Here is a 24,868-nt window from a genome sequence, read left to right as displayed (position 1 = left end):
CACCTCCAGGGATGGGAGGTCCTGACAATTAGTAATTTGCTCAAAAATTGAATTTTTTGGTAAGTTAAATTATTTTTTGTTAAGACAGAATATGCCACATAGCTTCAGCTGGAAAAAAAAAGAAAACAACCCATGAGCAGTTACAAAAAATCAAATATTTATTTTTGACATTTTTGCAATGAAAATGTTGTCAACGAAAACACTTGTATTTTTTATTTCAAGCATACATTCTTTATTCTTCATTTAAAATGAAGCTTAAACAAAAGAGCTAAATAACCCCAGAACAAAATACTTCTTTTTGGCCTTAACAAAGTTTGAATATTTGAAGTTTCCTGTTTTGCTGGAAAAAGATTGATCAAAACAAAATTAGATTTTTGATTATTTTTTATTTATCTACCAATTCTAAAAGGAAAAAAATTCTGACTACACATAATGAAGCCTTTTGCGTTGTAGCTGTGCCCCTGTAGTTCTCAAGTGTTCAAATGAAAGTGATTTTTTCTTTCATCATTCATTTTCTAAGTTATTTTTCCAAACCCAAAAAGTTTAGGCACTTCCATGCTGAAGCGAGCACTCTTTCAGACATCTAAGCCTCAAGGTGGTTCGGAGAGGTTTCTTTTCAGCACAGCTTAATTGTAGAAGTGCCCAAATTCAACTAGTCAGTAATTATGCTTCCTAAAGGTTTAACTATTTCTTATGACGACTGTGGCAGGTCAAATGGATGACATAAGTGTCCATGATTTCCTATTTTCCCATGCTCTTTAAACAACAGGGTAGATAGATATTTTTAATTTAAACGTCATGAAAATTCATCACTAAACCTGCAAGACCTCTGCTGAGTTAGATCTCATAGGTATGTTCAAAGCACGAACATGAAGAGGGAGCAACATTTGGCTATTTCTACTTAAAAGAATGACAGTAGCAGTGTTGCTATCCATCTTTTTCATAACAGCCTGTAGTGATTTAACCTGACAGGCGACTAAACACCAAGAAGCCACTTGGTCCCCTTCCCCCACCCCAAGGAATGGACAAGAGATTTGAAGGGGAAAAGGGAAGGAAACTCGTGGGTTGAGAAAAGAACAATTTAATAACAATAATAATAATAATAATATCATTATAAATAATAATAATTATTATTATATATGATCATACATCTAATTATCATAATATATACAAATAAGTGATGCATGGTGTAGTTGCTTACCACCCAGTGACCAACACCTGTGCCATCCCGGCAAGCAATCCTGAAACAGAAAGTCTCAACACCACAATCCTGGATGAGTGAGAGGCCCAAAAAGACAGCAAGAGAGAGAGAGACCTCCGAGAGTCCGACAGAGCCCTCAGAAAGACAGAGTCCTTTGGAGAGCGAGAGAGCTTCTTCCAAGTCCAACCCTCATCTATATCCTGGGCATGACATTGCATGACATGGAATACTCCATTGGCCAATTTGACCCTCAATCCGAAGTCTAAGTTCAAACCACAAGGGAACTTGTGAACTGTTTGTCCCACCCATGCTCCCCTCCAGCCTGTTGTGCACCTGCACACTGGCAAAAACACAGGAAGCTGAAAAGTCCTTGAGGTCTCAGTGCCAACTATAAACATCAGTGCGCTGTCAGCATTCTTCTCATAACAAATCCTGTACTAAGTCCAAACCACAGAGCTCTTTTAGCTGCTAAAAAGAATAACTCTGCCCCAGTCAAAACCAGGATACAGCCTATTGACTTGAGCTTGTACACATGAGGTAGAAGGCCTGGGGTTTTCCCTTTTCTGCTGACAGGTTTCAAACTGAAACTTTTTACCTCACAGGAGGGTATCTTGCTTAACAGGCTACTTGGTAGGTTGGATGATGTCATACTCCACCCTCACACTTCATTTTAAGCTTGGACACAATGATGCACTCACACAGCCATAGGGCTTCTGAACTGAGGTTTTATACTGCCTGTCCCATTTACTCTTCTCCTTAAGCAACTAAGCAAACCAGAAGCTTAAGATAAATATTTCACCAGCTCACCTGTCTTTATGCTTCTGACACCTTAGTTTGGTGTCCAGGTAGGTGGTTTGAAGGGAGAAGAAATATGGAGGATTTAAAAAAATAGAGAGTTCTCTTTCAAAAAAGAAAGTTACTTAGGGAAACCATAGAATCATAGAATAGAATCATAGAATCATAGAATGGTTAGGGTTGGAAGGGACCTTAAAGATCATCTAGTTCCAATCCCCCTGCCATGGGCAGGGAAACCCTCCACTACACCAGGTTGCCCAAAGCCTCATCCAACCTGGCCTTGAACACTTCCAGGGATGGGGCATCCACAACTTCTCTGGGCAACCTGTTCCACTGCCTCACCACCCTCAGAGTGAAGAATTTATTTCTTATATCCAATCTAAATCTCCCCTGTTTCAGTTTAAATCCATTGCCCCTTGTCCTATCACTACACACTCTTGTACAAAGTCCCTCTCCAGCTTTCCTTTAGGCCCCCTTTAAGTACTGGAAGGCTGCTATAAGATCACCCTGGAGCCTTCTCTTCTCCAGGCTGAACAGCCCCAACTCTCTCAGCCTGTCTTCATAGCAGAGGTGCTCCAGCCCTCGAATCATCTTCGTGGCCCTCCTCTGGACTCGTTCCAGTAGCTCCATGTCCTTCTTGTGCTGGGGACTCCAGAGCTGAACACAGTATTCCAGGTGGGGTCTCACGAGAGCAGAGTAGAGGGGCAGAATCACCTCCCTTGACCTGCTGGCCACGCTTCTTTTGATACAGCCCAGGATACGATTTGCTTTCTGGGCTGCCAGCGCACATTGCCGGCTCATGTTGAGCTTCTCATCCGCTAGCACTCCCAAGTCCTTTTCCTCAGGGCTGCTCTCAATCCATTCTCCTCCCCACCTGTACTTGTGCTTGGGATTGCCCCGACCCACATGCAGGACCTTGCACTTGGCCTTGTTGAACTTCCTGAGATTCTCACAGGCCCATCTCTCCAGCCTGTCAAGGTCCCTCTGGATGCCATCCCTTCCCTCCAGCGTGTCCACAACACCACACAACTTGGTGTCATCTGCAAACTTGCTGAGGGTGTACTCGATCCCACTGTCCATGTCTCCAACGAAGATGTTAAATAGCACCGGCCCCAGTACTGACCCCTGAGGAACACCACTCGTCACAGGCTTCCACGTGGACATTGAACCATTGACCACAACTCTTTGAGTCCGACCATCCAGCCAATTCCTTATCCACCGAGTGGTCCATCCATCAAAACCATGTCTTTCCAGTTTAGAGACAAGGATGTCGTGTGGGACAGTATCAAATGCTTGATAACCAAGCTGATACAGACAACTTTGGTAGACGATACAACACATTGCATCTGCCTCTGTCGTGTTAAAGGGAACTAAGCCTCTACACGGGATAAAAACAAAGATAAAACTAACTTGTTTTAAAAAGAAGCCGGTCAAGTCACTTGGTGCCAGCGATCATAGAATTTAAGAGAGAAGCAGCTGTCCAGAATTCAGCCTAACCCACTATTTTAATGCAATTTTTACAGAGGTCTGTACCTCAACATCTAGCTTAAAAGCAGGACAACTATGAACCTAGCCCCAGAACAGGTTATGCTCAAAGGAGTAAAATCAAGCAAGCTGGAAAGAACAAGCAGGTAGCTTCCCTGTTAGCCAAGACACAGGGCAATTTTGTTAACGAATCTGCCTATTCACTCTATTATTCCTATCATTCTGTTTGCTCCACAGGAGCACTGATAAGTAACAGCAGCCTCTTATCCAGTGGTCTGCACAAGAAGAATTGTATAGTCACTTGCCATGGTCAGGGTACAGCTGTATTTCTTTGGCTCATAGAGAAACAGAGCAGAGGAGTGACTGCTGACTTGCTTAGCTTTTCCACAAGAAGGTAAATTTTGGCTAGGGATGCTTAACTCTTTTAAGAAATGATTAATATTTTTTTGTTGGGATGACAGAAACTGAAGGGAATAGGCAAACTTAACGAGGCTTAAATAAAATATGTTCATGTTCTTTGGATCCAGATTGTTTTACAATAGCCTTTTAAAGATCATCATGGTGATAAACACATACTTCACTGCATATTGTTTCAAGTCCTCTCTAGTAAACTGTGGTCCAGTGTTAAACACTGTGTCAGATATTCCATGTCAAGCAAAAATGCATTTGCATAATCACCTGTTTAACTGCAGTACAATCTAGTACTGCTATCTCAGGAAAATTTAAATAATAATCTAGAATTAATATATACATCTTCCAAGTGAGTTTAAGTAAATCAAGGACTACTTTACTCCAGGGGACAATTTATTCTGTCCCACCATATAGGTCTCTTTAGACTCACAGAGCCTGTATTTTTACACTTCTGACAAAGCCTAGACAAATTCTCCAGTGGTGCTATTCTGGAGCAATATCAAACATTTCTAGCGTGTCTCTTGGATTTTTCAGTCCTTTGATTTATCTTTCAGTTATCTTTTTTTCAGATACTTTTTCAGTAATATCGTCAGCTCACCATTTTGATAATTTTAAGTCCCTTGTATGAATTCAGGCCTTGATTTTGTTTTAGGGCATGAAATGTGCTATTCTAGCTAGTCTGTGCTACTAATGTTCATATTCTCATCCTGAACTGCTGCAACCTACACTTTTTCTGTAATGGGACAATGTCTAAAAATCAGTTTGATAGTAACTCTAGGTTTGGATTTTATTCCAATGAAGTTTTATCAAATGTTCTAGAGAATTTTCATGCTGTCACTAAGTTTCTCTCGGTTTGTAATCAATTTGCAAATCATCAATTTGTCATTTAAAAATAATTGCCATACTTTCAGGGTGGTGTTTGCTTAGCTCATTTTGGGTCTGTGCTAGATTGCTTACAGTTGTTACTGGTCTTCTATAAGTAAAAGCAGGAATCTTTTTGTATCGTGGACTAAACAGAAAACCTATTTCTCTGCACTGGACTCAGCTTTTGTCAGTGTCCAGACTGAGTAAAGCACTGATTTACAATTTCAACCATGTTGCTTTATGAGAATTTTGCCAGTTCACTTCTTTGAACCATTTGTAATCAACTGATCTTTGCACTTTGACACTGTATTTCCTCAGGTCTGCACCTCTGCACAGTAGTGAGTTTGAGATTTTAATACAAGAACATGGTCTTCTATTAAAAATATAGAGTAAAGGAAATTAAACAAGAATGCCTTGATCTTTTATTCTTAGAGTAGACATTTCACTGTTTCATATATTTAAATTCAAGGAAAAAACACCTTCCTTTGTTTTTCTGAAGATTGCTTGCAACCAGTTCTTTTAGCTGATCTAATTCCTGCTGCCTAAGTGAAACTTTTTTAGGAACCTGAACTGTGGACCTGTTGGGTTTTCAGCTGCTATCTGTTCTTCAGAGTTTCTCAATACCCAAGAATTCTTCAAACTTTCCTGTGTTTGTTTTGACTCCTTGACTCTTCAGTAATATCACACTCTTGATGAAGACAAGTCTTTGCATCTGCAAATTATTGCTGCAAATTTTTTCTTTGGCTGTTTACTGTCTACATTCACCTTTATTTTACATAATTTTTAATTGCCTTTTGGTATCTCTCTCCTTTCTTTTAATGCTAGTAGCACTATATTTGACATCCCACTGACTCAGTGTTTTAATGCCCATTTTAAAGTTAATAAATATCCTATTTACTTTCAGGTTGACAGTCTATTTATCTTCTCGTGCAATGATGGGCAATACTGCCACAAAAAATTCATCCAAGGAAGTCATACTGCAGTTAGCCTCTCTGCCTGTGCTGTGCATACTTGACCGGTGCCTGCAAACTTTCATGCAATGATGTGAACCACTGCATGTCTTTAATCTTTTTTCATCTGACAGATATTGTGCTATTTTTCATATTCTGTGCAAGTCTGTGATCTTTTCTGAAGTGGGTTTGATTTTGTGCTATTATGCTTTAGGTATCTTTTATGTAGTCTAGATTTTCAGTCTTATACTTTTAAGATATTGTCCATTTCTGTAAGCATTATTCTTGAGAGAGTGATTCCTGCTGCTTGGTACATTCAGCTTACAATATTGGGTTAATTCTAGTCTCCCAGTTGTATCTATCGCTGCATCATCCTAATAAACTACACAGGGTTGGGATATGGACCTGAAAGCTGCCCTCTGCTCATTCCTACTGTTAAATGGCGAGCATGGTCTCTGTCATTTTGCCTCATCTCTAGAAGAGTGAGTAGCACCGGTCAAGGTCTGTTCTCAATGGGCAGTCTGCAGGTGGCCAGTCTGGTTTTGGAGGTAAGATGGAGAAGCTGTATAGTGGTTTGTGGCAGTTGATTATAGGGCTCGAAAATGATCTCTGGTCCACTGTAATTCCTGGCTGAAGACTAGCCTTTGAAGTCCTTTCTTGTCCCTTCTTTCCTTTGCCAGATTTTAATAACAATCTGGTCTTTATCAGGAACTGGGTTAGTTAAGATTGACAACACTTGGATAAAGTGCAAATTCTTTACACTTTCTTTAGGTATCTTCAGATTTAATATATCCCTTTCAGAAGACAGGACAGCGCTCACATTTTTGCAATGTAGTTTCATAGTTAACGTCTTTTATCTGAGCTACCTGAAAATTATTGAGCACGTGAAATGCATTAAAATCTTCTGTTGTCAGTAATCAGGTTATTTTCTGATGGTCTTCGTTGACATGGGCAATTGACATTGATTGCAAATGCAGAGTGAGACAATTTGGTTCTGTCTGTCAATTGTTCTGATTCAGTGATCTGTCAAAAACTGGACCTTCTTGACACACTTTTAACTCAGTAATAGGTATTCTCTTCTCTAGAAATATTTCAAATTGTGTATCAAATATATTCAGTTCTCCAATGGTGTGTTCTTCCACTAGTATTTACTCTTGGTTTGTAATTTCTATTTACAATACGGTGCTCAACGAGGGTCTCCAAGCACTGAGCATTATAGTACTGTTATTACTTACAAATAATCTACACAACAAGTCTGTTCCCAATGCTGAACCTTTTAAAAGTACAGTTCCCAAATCATGCTACTGGTCTAGAGTGTTCTTTTTGTGGGGGTTTGTGTTTAGATCGATGTAACTGATAAAATAATGAGGACTGTACTGCATTGTGTTAAGTCATATTTCAGTTCAGGAAGACTGAGAATAAAGGTGGAAGAATTCCACATCACTGCATCTGAACTGCAAATAGATCATGAGTTTTAATTCCTTACAAAAGAAAATATGAAAAATAGACAGCAGAAATATTTATTCCATGAATTTTCTTTCAGTGGTTACATTTGAGAAGTGATACGATATACTAAACCAAAATCTGCTTTAATTTTAAAACATGTAAATGCAGAGTACTTCTGTTTTCAATATAGATATTCCTAAGTTAGGATAGAATGAGCTTTCTGAAGTTCACTGAGCTTTCTTAAGTTAACTCTACTGTCAACAGAGAGAGGCAGGCATATTTTAAGTACTCTAGCTAACCATGCCATTTTACTGCACCATCCCAAACCAAGTTGAGTATTATTCAACTCAAGCAGAGCTTGCTACCTGTAGGAGGAAAGACATCATCAAATCAGACCTTCCCAAGCATATCTGATTATAAGTGGCAAAGGAAGGGCAAGTGAGAAGATTCTACAAACTCATCTATTTTCTTGATATTTCCTTTGGGACTAAGCTTAGTTTTAAACAGTTAGATGTCAAGATCTCCCAGTCATTGATATGCTGGATAAACATTGTTTAGAGTTCCACATAGGCATTTCATTCTATATTGATTTCATTTTGTAGAATGTGAAATTTATTCCTTACAGTACATTTTCTTCAATAACAAAATCTAAATAACTACACTGCATGCTAATCTTTTTGTGGCATACCATATTAAAGACTGGGAGAGGCTAATGCTCTTGTTTATTCTATTCATGAGTTTGTCACAGCTCCTCCTGAAAATTGATGTTGTTTCCGTCGTGTAACGACTTACGCTGTTTGTTTTCTGGATGTTTGGATTCACCTATGTGAGGGAGCACTTGATAAAAAAAGGACAAGCAAAAAACCCCAAGCATCTCAAACCCCCTCCCCTTATTATAGTGAAAGTCTCAAGAAACACATTAGAATATAATTGATATTGATGCATGAAGTAAAGATGTGTGACTGTAATTTCACTTCCCTGGAGAAGGCTGGTCAGTTCATTGAAGTATGGAGGATATAAGTGATTCATCACTCCTTGCCATCATGCATGTGTAGTTATCAAACCAAATAAAGTGGTATTCCTATCTGGGGAGCAAAAGTTAGGACATGTAGTTGCTTAGAGTTTGATATATAGTTATTGCTATGTGATTTATCTGTAATTGTAAATATTTTATTGCTTTTCATCTCTTTTTAACTACAAATGATGTATTATGAAGTAACAAAACTAGTTTAGTCAATTATTTTGTTCAATAATAAATTTCCTTTCTGAGTTTTCTTTCATGGGCAGTTGATTTTTCCAGTAGCATAAATGGATGTTTGAACTTTTTATTGATAGCTAAATTATCATACGCATTGTAATCCTGTTATTTTTGCCAATGCTGCAAGAACATCTGGTGGTATGGTGAAAGTTGATCAAGTGAAGGTTTCCTGTCTTCTGAATTTTGATAAGTTTGTGAAACCATCCTGCATCTCAGGAATGAGCTCTGCAGGGAGTTATGCAAAAGTTTTTCGTTTTGCTCCTGCTGCTCTGCCATAGTCTAAAGTTGTATCACAGTAACTATATTTGTGCTGTGTTTTTGACTTGAAACAGTTTTTGTGTTTAGAGATGTTTACAGAAATGGTTTGATAAACTGTGGATAGCCCTGAGCCCTTTTCTCCCCCAATGAACAAGTCATGTAATCTTTATGCAGTTTGAACTATATTATGAAGAAACTCTTGAGGAAAACAATTATGCTGACATACCCGAGTTCTCTTCCTTGACATTTTACATGATCATACGAATCTTTCAAAGCTGTGTGTGACTTCAGAGACCACTGTGGCTCATCCTTTATGGTTAGTTAGGTTGAAAATGATTATACATGATTGCATCCCAACGTTGCCTAATGTTTGAGAGGTTTCGATAGCTCTTCTACATTGTTTAAGCATTCTTGTTCCTTTTTAGCTTTGTATCTTCTAGAAAAGCTAGAAAACTTTTTGATGACAGTTAAAGATCTAGACCAGTGTTGATTCTGGAGCTATGTATTACTCTAATGCAAAGCTCGTTTCATTAAAATATTTGTATATGTGAACAAGATAGTAAATGGAACACTATGAGTACAGCAGACAGTGTAAAAGTCTAACATGAAATGTTTTCTTGATGAGTTCTGATTATAAATTCAGGTTTTCTTATGATAGAAGATTCACACATAAAGCATATTTTGAAGTCATTACATAACTGCCTCCAGCTTTTACACCAACAAAATTCACTGATTTTAATGGAATTACTCCTGGTTTATGCTGGTGTAATTGAAAGTGGAATAAGTCTCATGGACTTCTAGCAGTAAAAGAACATGAGGCACTAAATTGCATGTAGTAATTAGAAGAATAAACAAAAATGTTTTTAGAATGTTGTAAACAACACTGAGCATGCTCAAGGTCTGTCACTTTTTCAAGGGAATAATCCAATAGAGCCACTAAAACTTAACATGTACCTCGACTCTGCGAGATTATTGAGGATTTGCATGTAAAAGAACTTTTATGAAATCTGAAGGAAGTCAACCAACAATGTGAGACAAACAGGAGATGTACATATCACCTACCTTCGGCTTCAGTTCTGCAAGCAGCTCAGCAAGGTTAAAAGCTCTAGGCAGCAGGATCTTGCTTCCTTCACTTCCAATGGCCTTACTAGTGGCAAGGTGGCCCCTGTCTCCTTTTGGTGGTGAAAGCACTAGTGCTTGCTGAACCTTGAATTAAGGCCATTCAATTTCTAACTCCAAAGAAAACCATCAGTTTTGTTTTGTTTATGGTTTAGTTCCATTTATGTTAGTGAGTTGAATCAGTTCCCTGAAAGGTCCAATAGTCAGATGGTCGGTGGTATCTCACTTCTGTGCAAAAATGCTTTCCCATTTCTGCAGGAGCTGGTGTTGGAATATGTTGCCTTATACAGGGCACCATGGTTTGCTGTCTGTCTGTGCAGCAGCAGCTCTTGCTAAGTTTTGCCTGGTAGTAACTTGCTGCACTTTAGTGATGAGAAGATATCAGCAAAAGTGAATAGCTTCTGTCTGTCTTAGAAGAGAGATACCACTGATCAGCTAACTTGCCTTTCTGTATGGTATTAGCACCTTACTCTTTGACCATAAATACAAAGCTTTTTAGATTTTTAAAGCTAGTTTGCCTGATTTGTTTTCTCCTTTGTGCTGTTTTTTTCTGGGATAGAGTTCACTTTCTTCACAGTAGCTAGTATGGGGCTATGGTTTGGATTTGTGCTGAGAATAATGTTGATAACACACTGATGTTTTAGTTGTTGCCAAGCCATGCTTCCATTAAGCCATTTTCAGCTTCTCATGCTGCCCCTGCCCTCCCGGCTTCTTCTCCACAAGAAGCTGGGAGGGGACATGGCTGAGACAGCTGACCCCAACAGACCAATGGGATATTCCATACTATATGACATCATGCTCAGCATATAAAGCTGGGAGAAGAAGTAGGAAAGGGGGAGCGTTCGGAGTGATGACGTTTGTCTTCCCAAGTAACCATTACGTATGATGGAGCCCTGCTTTCCTGGAGGTGGCTGAACACTTGCCTGCTGATGGGAAGTAGTGAATGAATTCCTTGGTTTGCTTTGCTTCCATGTCTGACTTTTGCTTTACCTATGAAATCATCTTTGTCTCAACCCATGAGTTTTCTCACTTTTACAATTCCAGTTCTCTCCCCCATCCCACTGGGGAAGAGTGAGTAAGCGGCTGTGTGGGGCTCAGATGCTGGCTGGGGTTAAACCATGACATCCTTTTGAATAAATAAATATTAATAATAAGTAGGTAAATAAAGTGACAGTAGATGTGTAGTAACACAGTGGTTCCAACCTTTCGGTAGCCAGAAAACAGGCACTAATCTGTGCCCAGTGAGGACAGATCTTCACACTTGCCATCCATCTCTAGCACCATCCTCTTACCTTGGTAGAGCTGTGGGTCTGCCACTAATTTCTCACTTTTGCTCTCACACTCTTCAGAATATTAAAAGGCCAAGCTCGTAAGCAGCTGGCTGCATTGTGCATCCTCGCATTGTTACTTCTAAAAGTGTGGTGTCGGCACCTGGACTGACTCTTCCTAGTCTGGTAGAGTTTTTTTGCCTGGGCTTCATGCTGTGTCTTATTTGTGCAGTCCTTCACTTCTGAACGAAGGAGAACTGTGAGATATTGTATGGCTTCTGTGTGTTCAGCGGTTGCTTCAGGTTCAAGAGGCAAGTAGCACCAAGATTTTTCACATGTGGCTGAGGGAATTAGGAGAATCAGAGAAGTTGAAAGGTTTTTAACATTGCACAATGACATGGATTGTTGTGTGTTCTTGCGGTGCTACTTTGTTGTGCTTTGTTATATGTTTTAGCACTTCGTGACATGTACGAGTATTCTTGATACTTTCAAAGACATAAAATGTATTATGAGAAGGATACTGGTTATTGAGGCACAGAGACTCGAGAACTTGAAATTCCATTCCTGTCTGTGTTGCAGACTCAGTGTATGACCTTGAACAAGTTATTCACTGTATGTTTTGGTTTTCTTTTCTGAAAACAGTATACGAGTTGTATCAGAAATATAACATTTTTTAGTATCATGAAGTGTATTTTTCCCCCCGCAGATGTTAAGAATAGTCATAATAATAACAATTAATTATCAAACTAGAAAATGAATAGCACCTTCAGACTTCCAAGGAAGTTCATATGAACTAAAGACACACAGAAATGTCTTACAGAACTGCATTCATTGTCACTAATATATTTTAGAAAAATTACTGTAGACCCATTTCTTGGAGTCATCAAAGAGGCAATAGCTATTAGCTAGTGTGCAAAATAGAGAAGCTCTACTAGAAGCCCTGAGATACTTGAAGGTGGTTCCAACAATAGACTTCTGTAAGGAGAATAATCAAAGCTTTCCTTTCTCTAGATCCTCCTTCAAATGGTAGTTCTGTTGGGAAACACAATGTTGAGGGAAAGGAATTCTAACATCAAAAATTAATTGGAACATTAGATTACAATTGTCCTGGTTTCAGCTGGGATAGAGTTGGTTTTCTTCTTAGTAGCTAGATTAGCACTGTGGTTCTCGATTTAGTATGGGATTTGGTATGAGAAGAATGTTGATAATACACTGATGTTTTTAGTTGCTGCTGAGAAATCAAGGACTTTTCAAGCTCACAGGCTTTGCTAGTGTGCAGGTGCACAAGGTTTTGGGAGGGAACACCACCAGAGCAACAGATCCAAATTGGCCAATGGGATATTCCATACCATGTGACACTCCGCTCATATATATAAATGAAGGTTGGCTGGGAAGTTCTCTCTCTCTTCTGAGATTGCAGTTTTGGGATTTCTCTCCTTCAGGATCACTAGCTGCGGACGGGCTGGACATTGGTCTGCAAGTGGTGAGCAATTGCACTGCACTAGTTATTTGTATAGTCTGCTGTTATTATTGTTATTTTTTATTTATTGTATTTCAGTTATTAAATTGTTCTTATCTCAACCCACGAGTTTCCTTGCTTTTGCCCCTCCAATTCTCTCCCCCATCCTCTGTGGGGCAGGGGATGATGAGCAAGCAGCTGCGTGGTGTTTGATTGCTGACTGGCTTAAAACCACAACAATAATTAATATGTTATCAGTACAGCTTTGTGATATAGAGTAAGTTGTCGTGCTTTTTAAAATAACCTTTGGGCTTTAAATATCAATTTGTTGAAGTATTTGCCACTGTACTTTCAGTTCTACAGTAGATATTTTCTTTTTACTAATTTTGTCTTAATAGTTCTGGTACACTAACTATTTGCATTTTCTACTGATGTAGTCTAGCTGATCTGCCTGTAGCTGTAAAAAGGGAGCATTTGGTGGGGAAGGGAGATTGTTTCAAAACTGTGGGATGAAATGCTTCTATGGTGCTGGAGATTTACTACGCCATAATCAATGAACAATTGCTCCTTTCTGATGTTGATAGGGTCTGATGAGAGTAGGGTGGACGTGGTTCATTGTCCCTTTTGAGGTTGCCAATAAACTATAGAACTATTAAGCATAATTTAATTGCTTAACATTTGAGATGTGTCTCTAAGAGCATATTCAGGGCCTTTTGCAGACAGAGAGGAATAACAAACCAAGCATGTGGTCCAATTAACACTGGAAAGTGTATTGTAGTTGAAATTCATAGAAAGACTAGTTCTACTGTTCCTTAAGAGAGCATTGTAAATATATTCATCTAGCTTTTGAAGGCAAACGCGTCTCAAAGTAGAACTTCAGAGATCTCTGAGTTGGGAGGAAAAGGTTTTTACTTTGAATCATTTTTATATGTTTGGGTTTTTTCGTTTAGGTTTGTTTTTTTTTTTTTCCCCCAGGGTTGCAGATACCTGTATTGCACATGAATCAGAAAATCCATGATGATGTTTTTCACAGAGTAAGGGAAAATATGCTCACTTAATCCAAGGAAAACAATTTAAGTAACATCCTTTCTCAGTAAGCAGCGTAAACACAGGGCATTAGTCTATCTTCTCTACATCTATTTTTTGGACCTGTTTGTAGTACTCTACAGGCTGTGCTTTGCATGTCAAAACATGTATTTTTATCTGAGTTGGAAAAAGTTAGATGGCTTCATTCATTCAAAAAAATAGAAGCTAACTGGCAAGGAACGCACCTGTATAATAAAGATTTTGTTCTGGAAAATTTAAATTTGGGCTGCAGTGTGAGCTTATCTAGGAAGATGGAAAACTTTCAGTAAAACCAGGAGCAGATCCAAAAAAAGATAGAAGGAATTTAGATACTCAGCTCTAAAGTGAGTTTAGATATGCAAGTCTGAAACTGAGAATCCATAGTTAGCTGTCATCTAACCATGAGATTAAGTAGGAAGATGTAGGCTTCTCATTTGTTAAGTTAAAATTCCTTGAGTGCACAGAATTACACTTGTGAGCTTTTTCAGGACCATCCGAATCTCGACCATACTGAACAAGTGGGAATCTACACCACATGCAAAACAGATTATGTCCAGAAACAATTAGTTTTAGTGGTTAATTCTAAGAAACTCAATCCCAAGCACAAATACAGGCTGGACAGAGAATGGATTGAGAGCAGCCCTGAGGAGATGGACTTGGGGTTGTTGGTCGATGAGAAGCTCAACATGAGCCGGCAATGTGTGCTTGCAGCCCAGAAAGCAAATCGTATCCTGGGTTTCATCCAAAGAAGCGTGGGTAGCAGGTTGAGGGAGGTGATTCTGCCCCTCTACTCTGCTCTCATGAGACCCCATCTAGAGTGCTGCGTTCAGCTCTGGAGGCTCCAACACAGGAAGGACATGGAGCTGTTGGAGCAAGTCTAGAGGAGGGCCACGAGAGGACTGGAGCACCTCTCCTCTGAAGACAGGCTGAGAGAGTTGAAGTGGTTCAGCCTGGAGAAGAGGAGACTCTGGGGAGACTTTCTAACGTCCTTCTAGTACCTAAAGGGGGCCTACAGGAAAGCTGAAGAGGAAGTTTTTGCAAGGGTGTGTAATGATAGAACAAGAGGTAATGACTTTAAACTGAAAGAGGGTAGATTTCGATTAGATGTAAGGAAGGAATTCTTCCCTCTGAGGGTGGTGAGGCACTGGAACAGGTTGCTCAGAGAAGATGTGGATGCCCCATCCCTGGAAGTGTTGAAGGCCAGGTTGGAGGAAGTTTTGAGCAACATGATCTAGTGGAAGGTGTCCCTGCTCACGGCAGGAAGTTTGGAACTAGATGATCTTTAAGATCCCTTCCAACCCAAACCATTGTATGATTCTATGAGTTGGCAGTCTCAGTGTGTGCCTCAATTTACCCTTTCATAGAATGACTATATATTTAAAAATTTTTCTTTAATGTCTTAAAACTTGGGCTCAGTTCTTTCCTCTAGCTAAGCAGGTTCAAATCTGTATTGTACAAAATTTGTCTTATGCTGTTAGATGCAAAGCTACTCTGGGTGGGAATCATGCTCTGGAGTCTTGCTGTTGAAACTCTGCCAAAACTGAGATTCACCGTGCCAAAGAGAGAGATGCACCATAAGTCTGAGGAGGGAGAACATGACAAGAAAGTTCAGGGTTCTGGTCCCCTGTAGACAGCAGTACTCCAGATTCTGGGTTAGGAGGGTTGGGCATGTAGGTAAAGAGCTGGTCTTTAGCTACAAAATGAATTGTAGACAGTTACTTATCGAATATAGCCATTTTAGGTAACTCATAACTCAGGGCATCACTGACTCCTTCTAAAGTACCTCGTTTTCCCCATGTACCTGGAACTGGGGAAAGGTACTTCCCTGGAAGGAACCTGGGAACTGAACAAGAGATTTTTGATTTCACTATAAAAATCAGAAACCTAAAAATTATCTCATTTTGGCAGCTAACTTTTAAACACTGAAATTTCTTCATAGTCATGGTCTTGTTGCTGATGGATGGCATCAAACTTAAAAATACCAGAAATACCAGATTTTTTTTAAGGATTATGTCTTTTTCTTGGATAGTCACTGAATCTGTTGAAAGAGTACAAAGATGACCCCACGATCTAAATCCTGACCCCAATTTGCCTGAAGGCCAGTCTTTAAATTAGCATGATCATTGAAGAAAACCATACTGTTTTGTTTGTACAGTACCTTACATAATATCCATAGCTTGATAGTGCTTGTAGGTCACACAAATATCCAGAAAGTACTGTAGTACAATGTACCTGTGCTACCTATCCATGAATTATTTAACCTGCAGCTCTTTAGTACAGTTCTTTCTTGGCCTTTCCTGAGCAGAGATTTTTAATAATATTGAATGTAGTCCAACAGTATGCTAGCATTGAAATATTGTTGATTCTTTCCTGAGACTTTCTAGTATGGATATAGTGAGCTTGTTTTATTTAATAGTAATAATCATTTTATGATATTTTAATACACTATGTCAATTCTCAGAATGTATTTTATTAACTTGATTGAATATATTGTTTAGACTTTTTGGAGCGCTGTATATGCACTGTATATTTTCGCATAGTGGCTACTTTTCTTTTTCCTTTGATTGGCTGTAAAAATGGTGTGTGTCAGTTCTGATCCTGCACTAATTTGCTGCTTGTTACCTATCTGCAAAGGAAGGGGTGAGGGAGTGTTGTCACTTGCTTGTGGACATGACTTGACTAGATGCAATAAGGTCTTACAGAAAGACCTAAATATTACATTATTTACTGTTTTTATAATCAGCTCTCATAGTTATACTACCTTTTTCTGTTTCCATCGTAAAAGGGAATGAGAAGCACTAATTAGTAAAGAAAGATTTAATAACAGGAGAAAAACAAGATCAGAAGCAGCTTACACAAATAGGAGGTGGTTTTCCTCCTTCACTTTTAAAGAATTTTCCGAAGAGATTAGTTTAATTAGGCAGGTATCATCTTGCATCAAGAAATATTGTCTGAAAAATGAAGAGACAGAGAAAGTTAAACCTGTAGCCTGCACGTCACTGAAATCTTTAAAAGCAGACTGTTAACCCCCGTCACACACACACATACCCCACTCCAGTTGCCTCCTACAAACTATTCTCACCGACTCAATATTACCTGGGAAGCTGTGGCTTGTGAGAAACAGACAGCAAATGGAAGGCAGGAATCCAATACTAAAAATCCCATGCTTTCCCTGGCTTTACTGGAGAGAGTAAATCTATCTGAAGGTATTCAGGTTGCTGAAAATCTCTCCTGCGAAACTTCTGTGAAGACTACTACAATGCTAGAAAAATATTGTAGCATTTTAACAGATAAAAGCCTCTTCCAGAGTCCGCCGGAAGGGAGACCTGCTTGGTTTAGGAATATGATTTTGAGACAAGCAGGCACTGAGCATCAGACCATTAATATCAGAATTTTGCTTTAAAAGGTTTAAATGACTGCTTGGAATCAGGTCACAAGAAAAGCTATAGTTCCACACAAGGGCCTTCAGCCACTAAATTATGCTGAGCCGTTTGAAAAATCATTGTTCAATAAATGCAGCAAACTTGCGTCATCTATGAGGAGAGTTGATATAGTTTTAAGTAGTAATGTAAGGATACAGTACTTCCCTCTGCTGCTTCAGACTTGCCAATATGGCTATCGTTGCTGACAGCTTGACATGATGTTAGTTATTTTAAGTGTCAGATGAGAGTGGCTGATGCCATGGTACTACAGTGCTCACATTTGTTGGAAAATTAGATGGTGATTTTTTTAAAAAAGGCCTAAAAACCCCCAACAACCCAGCTGCTTAAGCCTCTGACTGCCTAGGTTTTTTTCTGTGCTGAGTGTATAATTTGAGTGAGCAGTAGTGAACATGCCTGAGGTGTTAAGAGGATGATGCGTTTTCTGTAGGCATGAATACTCTTAAATAAAACAGGAACACCTTCCTGTCATTTGTTGTCTTCCAGAAAGATTTTTTAAAAGGAAACGGAAGCCAATTAGCCCGGAAGTTTAACCTCTTTTAGCTTAGCTTCTTTTATGGGAGCTTTTTAACCTTTTAAATAAATCATTTTCTTTCTTTTCTCCCCTCCCCTTTGAATCAGCTACTAGCATTTCTCATGCTGGGCCCAAGGAGCAGGCTGCTTAAATTCAAGAATGATTTTGAGGGGATAAAGTGTACAAGATTTTGAATTCTTGCCATAAGTCCCTGGCAGACAGCCAGGAAACCTCAGAGGAATAGGGCTAATGAAGGGAGGGTAAAGGAGATCTGGAGAGTGTGGCTGGTAATGCAGTATTCATTTAATTGGGAGCAGGTATCGGTGCAAACTTCTCCATTTTAATTGGAAAGAGAAGGGGGGTGTTAAGGAAGATGGAGAAAAATAAGAATGCATAAAGTTTTCAAGCTGAGGAGCCAAAGGCAGGCCTGTATATGGCAGAGAAAGAACTCAATTTAGGGCAATTTGCTCTGCAAGCTGGGCTGCAATCTCCCCTGGGGATAGGGATGAGGAAGAAAATGAAACCAAAAGAGAACTTGATAAAATCACCTAGCACAGACAATCTCAGTAGAATAGGTTTTACTGAGTTAAATCTGCCCCAATCAATGTGATTCTTTTCATATAAGTTACAAATAAAAAGCCACAAGATTACAATAAAAATCGAGGATGTACTGCTGCTGATGTAGCACATGGGAGTCTTAAGGACTTGTTGTGGAATATAGGTTTTTTGCAACCATCATGTTTGTTTTTTTTCTTTTTACCTAGCTAGGAGAAAAAAAAAAACCCACCTCATCTCTGCCTTCTCCCTAACATTTTATTATCTTTAAACTAAGGTTAGTGGTAATGTGTGAACCTTACAGAGCTTAATTGCAAAGCCAAACATGCTTTAGTCCTGAAAGTTGCTAAGCCTGAGCGCAACCTTGATTTCTTGTTAAAAGAATTGAGGTTTTTTCAGATATTCCTTTTGCTTTTATACACAACAGAAGTTAAAACCAGAGAAAGATACTTCCCACTGTTTTCCAGCCATTCCTGTAGCTGGGCATATATAAAGCTGAGAGTTAAGTGCCTGCATTTTCATGATGCATAGGAAAGGCATTATTTTGTTGTTTTCTATACTACACATGCGCGGTGTCTTTCTCAGTACAGATGCTAAAAGAAGTGGTGTACCAAGTGCTGAACAGCTGTTTGTTCTACATCTGAGGCCAAGCCTGAGTGTGTTTTCTTTTTGTCCTCAGTAGTGGGTTAACTTAAATATTTTGTGTTTAAGGACCTCCTTGGAAATGGTACTGGTATGAGCTGTGAGCCTCCAAGGTGGACAGCTGCTCTTTTGTCTGCACTGTCACATAGCTGAGAAAGATGAAGTGGCTCCTACAGGGTCATTAGTTGCAGGGGGGATGTTTGTAGCAGAAGAGAGATAATGGGAAATACACCACTCTGAGTGTCTGGAGGAAAGAGCAAGAATTGGGGTAGGAAAAATGCAGGGCTAGGCAAGAAGGTGACAACTTGCCATTGCAAGGCATCAGCTGAGATCTGTAGCTGAAATGAAGTGTTTCTCCTTGTTGCACTGCTGCGACACTAATTTTCTCTGATAAACTCTCTTCTTGGTGATTGTCTACACTGGTAAAGAGAAAGGCATGAACAAAGAGTATAAACAGGAATAGCATTGCTACCTGAAACATGCACAGTCCCTGGAATTTGTGGGTATTGCTGATTTTAGCTTTGTTTTCTATTAGCCCGCTGCTAAATACTCTGTCCAGCCTTTGGACATTTTGGTGGAGGACTGGAAACCTAAAAAGTTGGATTTTTCTACAAGTTTTGTGAAAACAGACAGATAAGTAGAGAAGAGAGACTCAACCTGAACGTCTCTGTTGAGATGATTTCAGCTCACTCTTACTCCTCGAGGTGGTGGCCAGTGCAAGCTGGTCAGCAGGAATCACCAGCCCCTGCACAGGCTGCAGCTTGATGGGCAGCAGTGCAGGGCAATGAAGAGGAACAGATGGCAAAAAGATGGCACCAGGCAGGAAAAGGCTGGGTTGGAAACTGCCCTCTGCCTTGAGGACAGGGATTTGAAGGAGACACTGCACAATCCTGTATAGCTCATGAAGCTTCATTAGTGCTGTCGCTGTGAAACTTCATAGGCAACATGCTTAGCTGTGCTTGCCTTATGCGCAGATTTCCAAAGCCATCTTATGCCAAGCTATGTTTCTGTATCTGTATGAATATGTGCATGCATTGTTGAGCTCTGGCCGAATGGGATAAGGAGATTTTGGCACAACAATGAAGAATGACAATGGAATTAGAAGGATTTTCAAAAGAAGAAATAAAATATTTTTGTATGTGTATCGTTATGAAAGCTTAAAAGATCAAAGGGAAACAAAGCATTTGTATCCTTTATGTATGACTCTCATATAAATCCATCCAAACATACACAGAGAACTTAGGTGTAAAAATTTATGCTGGCACATATAAACCAGTATATATCAGTACTGAAAAGGCTACATTCTATCCGAGTGTAAAGTTCTTGTTGATATGTGTGTACACAAGTATATACATGTGTCAATAGCCTTCATGTGTATATATACAAATTTCATATACATAAATTTTATTTTGCATTGAGTGTTCAAATATTATTCCCTTTCAATTTAAAAAAAATATCTAAACTCTCAGGCAATATGAATACTCTAACATTTGTATAGGACTTTCAGCACTTGCATTATACTGTGACATTTGCAGGGGTATTTAAGGGAACTAATACATCATATGTAGCCAAAAAGATTATTTAAAGTTACAGTAGAAAGATGGAAGGGAAATCTTGTATTCTGTTCATGATGATAGAAGTAACAGTGGAAGGGATTTTATTCCCTTCTGATTAAATTACTTAAAAATTCACAATTAATATGTGATAGTAGGGTAGATTCTGATTTTGCATGAATGACTACAGCTCTGTCAGAGGTAGCTACGTTGATATGATCTGACATGCTGTCTTTTTTTTTTTAAACACAGCACTTAATGAAAAGTCTGGGAGCAAAAATTCTTGTCTTGGAGACAGCAAAAAAACTTTACTGAAGTCTCATTTCACCGGTGTAAGCGAAAGGAAGATTTGACCCAAGGCTTACTAAGTAGTAATTATGGAAAATAATTTTGACATAAGCTAAAAGATAGTCATATAGCTGCATTTCCCAACCTATGTGGAAGGTTTTAAAACTAATTGGAATTTATTAAAAGACAAATTCTGAAATTCCATCCATACCTTTCATTTACATTAACAGACTGTATAGTTCACTATCTGAAAACTTCCACCACAGATATTAAAAAGAGTATAATATTTTGTATCTGCAAAGTACCTGTGTAACACCTTTCAGTTCTCTGAACCCAAGAGTGACTTTGAAGATGAATTTGGTGTCTATTCTGTCATGTAAAGAGACATTGGTAGTGGAAATGATAACTTTTTTTAAAAAATTCAGCTCTCACTCTTTTTGCCTTGTTTTGTTTTGCTTTGCTTTGCACGTATGCAGTTTAGCTTAACAGCACAAAATATTATCCATAATTACAGGAAGACCTTTCTCTGCTTATTCTATTATATTGACATCTCTCTCAGCTTTAGAATCTCCCTCTAATTTGTTGCACTATTATTGACTGTTCTCTCCTTCTAAATGAGGGAATTTAAGGTCTTCCTTCTTTGTTTGGACAGTATGGGTTCTTTCTGATCTCTTGAAGTCAATTTCTGAATTAGTAGAAATTGTCTCCCACTGAGTGTAAGGTGCTTTATCAACTCACACATCATTCCTGTTGTTGATCGTAATGATACCACTTTTGTCTTAACACTACCACCATTCAGAACAGGATTTGCTAGCCATATTTACAGGTCTATATAAAATTGCTTTTTATATAACTGTATATATGATTGCATCGACATTCAAATGATTGCTTTTCCTGTGGGTGATTTTCTCTATGTATCTTCCTGTTGTGGGGGTGAATGAGCCTCTTTGCTTTAGCATTACCCATCTGGTACATCTGTGCCCATGCCCATTCTATGGACAGAACACATGGTAAAAGGGGGAACACATGGTAAATGCAACTTGGGTTTAAACTGTGTCCTGCTCTTTCTTGGCCTTGCATTTATCCTGTAAAGCTTTTTCTGGATTGTTTTAAATCTTCTTTTGCTTGTGTCTCTCTCTTTTCTTTTAAAAAAAACCCACACTTTTTTATCCCATTCATGGTTTCCTTGATGTATTTCTCAAACTGCCTCACAAATGGTGGGAAGTTCTACCTTTATCAGATGGTAGTACTAGAAGTCTTTATTGTCTCAGAGAGAAGCTTATCTCTGGAAAATGCTTAGGGATCTAAATCCCGTTAAGAGAGGCCAAAGAGGTAAATCTGTTATATCTGTCTCAGATCTGAGTCACTTTGAGCATTCAAGTGGTGCCCAACCCTGCCGGAAAAAAAAGATGTCTCACAGCTCAATGACTAGGGTAAGAGATCAAACCCTCATGCACAGCCTCACAAAGGCAGTTTCTCTAATGTCATCTTATTTTTTGCATTCTTTGAACTTCCGTCCTCAAGGGGATGAGGAGTACAGAGAGTCTCATGAAACCTACTTTTGAATTTCCTTCTGGCTGTGATACAGTTTGATGAGAAGGCAGAGGACAAGAAAAGCTTGGGCCTGTTACTTCACCGAAAAAATGTTTATTTCCTTTGAATTTTCAAAATACAGCTTTTGTTTTTTTGGATGGTCTTCCATTTCTAGAATATCCTGCTTCATATTAGGAACTCCTTATGTTGCATGGAGCCCAAGACATTTCTTCTGATTTGCCACCAATTTTATCTGTGCTTTCAGTTACAGTTAGCTGGCTGTGGGAAGCTACTCTGACAGCTTTGCCCACACCTTTATTACTTCTGTTAAGATGTGTAAGTCCACATTTCACCTCTCTCCTGGAGTCCTATTAGTAGTTTTTGGGTTTTTTTTTCTTGAAATTTGTACCTTCAGCTACTTAGGCAACTTGCTAGCTGCTGGCAAATGAGCTATCAGAGCTCACAAAAAATTGCAATTTTCCTTTGATTGGTAACAAGATGAATAGCACAGACTTCTTTTCTTCCTCCTTCATATTTTGATCTAGCTCTTCAGCCAGGGTGCTAATCCGTATATTTTCAGGTCACAAAGCAGCCAGTCTGCTAAAGACACTTATCATTTGACATCTTCAGTTGACTTTCTTTGCAGGATAAAACTCAGCTGGTTCCTCCAAATCTTGATCTGAGGCTTCAGGATTCTTTTTAGCTTGTCAGATTCTATTCGTGCTCCTACTCTTAAATGCCTAGACAGAAATTAAGTACAGTCATTGGCAACTTAAGTGCAAATGAGATGCTACAACTCTGGCTTCTATTCATTTGATGCCTTCTAATCAGTGCCTTTGAAAGTGTGCCAGAAGCTGTGACTCTATCTTTACTGACTCAGTTCTCTCTGTCCAAGTTTGGGAGTTATTTAGCAAAGCAAATGAGACGTTGTCAGGATGCTGGATACTGAGATGCTGGATACTGTGTGCCATGAAGTTTTGTAATTGCTTACTTCTCACCATCTTATTCTGGAAAATGTTGTACTCTGTCATAAGTATCTGCTACAGCAGGTGGTGGCTTCTCTTTTGAATTTGAGTAGCAGAGAGACCTCTCCATGTTTTTGGAGGAAAAAGGTTTTACGACAGCTACAAAATCACCACCAACAAGAAAGAGTAGGAGCTCATCTGGGCCTTATGAAAGCTGAAAGTCTTAATTTGCTTATTTGCCCGTCTCGCATAGAGAAACAGCGAGTCTGCAGGAATGGTTCGAGTGGCACCAAATTAGCTTATCAATGTTTTATCTGCTAGAAGATCCACTCAGATGTATGGCTTAAACAATTTCAGCCAATTGGATCACGAGTGGGAAATTCAGGACCATATTCTCGAAGTGATTTTCTGCAATATTGGGTGATTCAGTGTTGTTCCTGTAATCCAGGGGGAAAATGGTGCAAAAGACCTTAAGAAATGTTAAGCCTTTAAGAAAAGACCTTAAGAAATAAGCCTTCTCAAGGCTAATCTATTCCTGGATCTCTATTCCAAGAGACTTATTAAATAACTTTTTGTATTAGGGCCTCCAGTTGTCAGAGCCAAGATAAAAACACCTACTGTGGCTTGGTTACGCTCTCCAAGATGATCTCAACAGCATCTTTGAGGGAAGTTCTCATTTTTTTGTCTGTAGAGCTGTTGTATGGACTTCTGTCTGTGACCTTTAGACACTTGCCCATTCCTGTTTTTCTTTTTGTCTCTGAGTTTTCCTCTGATCATATGTGGGAGTTACAAGATGCTCCAATACAACAGAAAAAATGTGTAGACTGACAATACTTTGCAGAAAAGGGCAATAGTCTTTAACAAAAATTGGATGTACTTTGAAATATACTGAATATACTGCCCCAAAATGCATTAAAATCTACTCTTCTTGCTCACTTTGTTGGAGTCCCACTATTATTTTAACTGAAAGAAACAGAGATATATCCTACTCCTTTATTTCTCATATACTATGTACAGGAGTGGAGAGCAGGTGTGCTTGTATGGTAATGCTCAGACTTAAAAATTAGGTATAGGTCCTTTCAGCCACATGTGCATGCAGACAACATACGTTGCAAAATACCCCTGACTGTTAAGTAAGTTGACTACACATTAGTTGCATAAATAGTAAGCTGTTAGATCTTAGGTTTTGCTTTCAGAAGGCTTCTCCTAACCAAAGGGACTTCTGGAGTTGTAATGCATTCTTCTGCTGTTAGAAACAACTGGAATATTTAATCATTTCTATAATTTTGAAAAGATTGGTCTTATTGGGAAACTGCTGTCAGAACTTCCTTCCACATGGGATTTTTTTTCCTCAGTTTCCAACTTAACATTATTCATAGTCAGTGTATTTTTCTTTGCTCTTTTACCTTCATCTGGGGTTCTGCTTTGTCTTTCCGGGTATATTCCTTCCTAATAAGACCAGTTAGTGCCCTTCAGACTCCATGATACTACTTAAAAAAAAGCCAGTCATGTAGTTTTCTCTCAAAAGATCCATGCTATTCTGATAAAGCTAGTAGCTGTTGTCAGAAACTCTCTTATTTCAGACCCATCTTGCTTAAATATACATGACTGGAACTGAATGCTGTATTCTAGAACATGGTTCAGTTAACTCACCAGTCCCTTTTGAACATCAGGGTAGTGTTTAGGTGGTTGGGTTTCTTTTTTTTTTTTTTTTTTCTTAGACACGTTGAACTGCTCCTCATTGCTAAATTAGTTGTTCAAAAGATGACAATGTATTTTTCTTCCTATGTTTTTACCAT

General features: G+C 38.9%; 1 pseudogene; it reads left to right on the top strand.

Moving 5' to 3' along the window:
• LOC147529163 (uncharacterized) overlaps nt 1-24,868 on the top strand; it is a 198,618-nt pseudogene that overhangs the window by 98,304 nt on the left and 75,446 nt on the right.

This window comes from Tauraco erythrolophus, chromosome 2, assembly GCF_009769465.1.
Source record: "Tauraco erythrolophus isolate bTauEry1 chromosome 2, bTauEry1.pri, whole genome shotgun sequence".
Taxonomy (NCBI): Eukaryota; Metazoa; Chordata; class Aves; order Musophagiformes; family Musophagidae; genus Tauraco; species Tauraco erythrolophus.
Note: the sequence above shows the minus strand (reverse complement) of the source record. Positions and strands in the feature narration are given on the sequence as shown.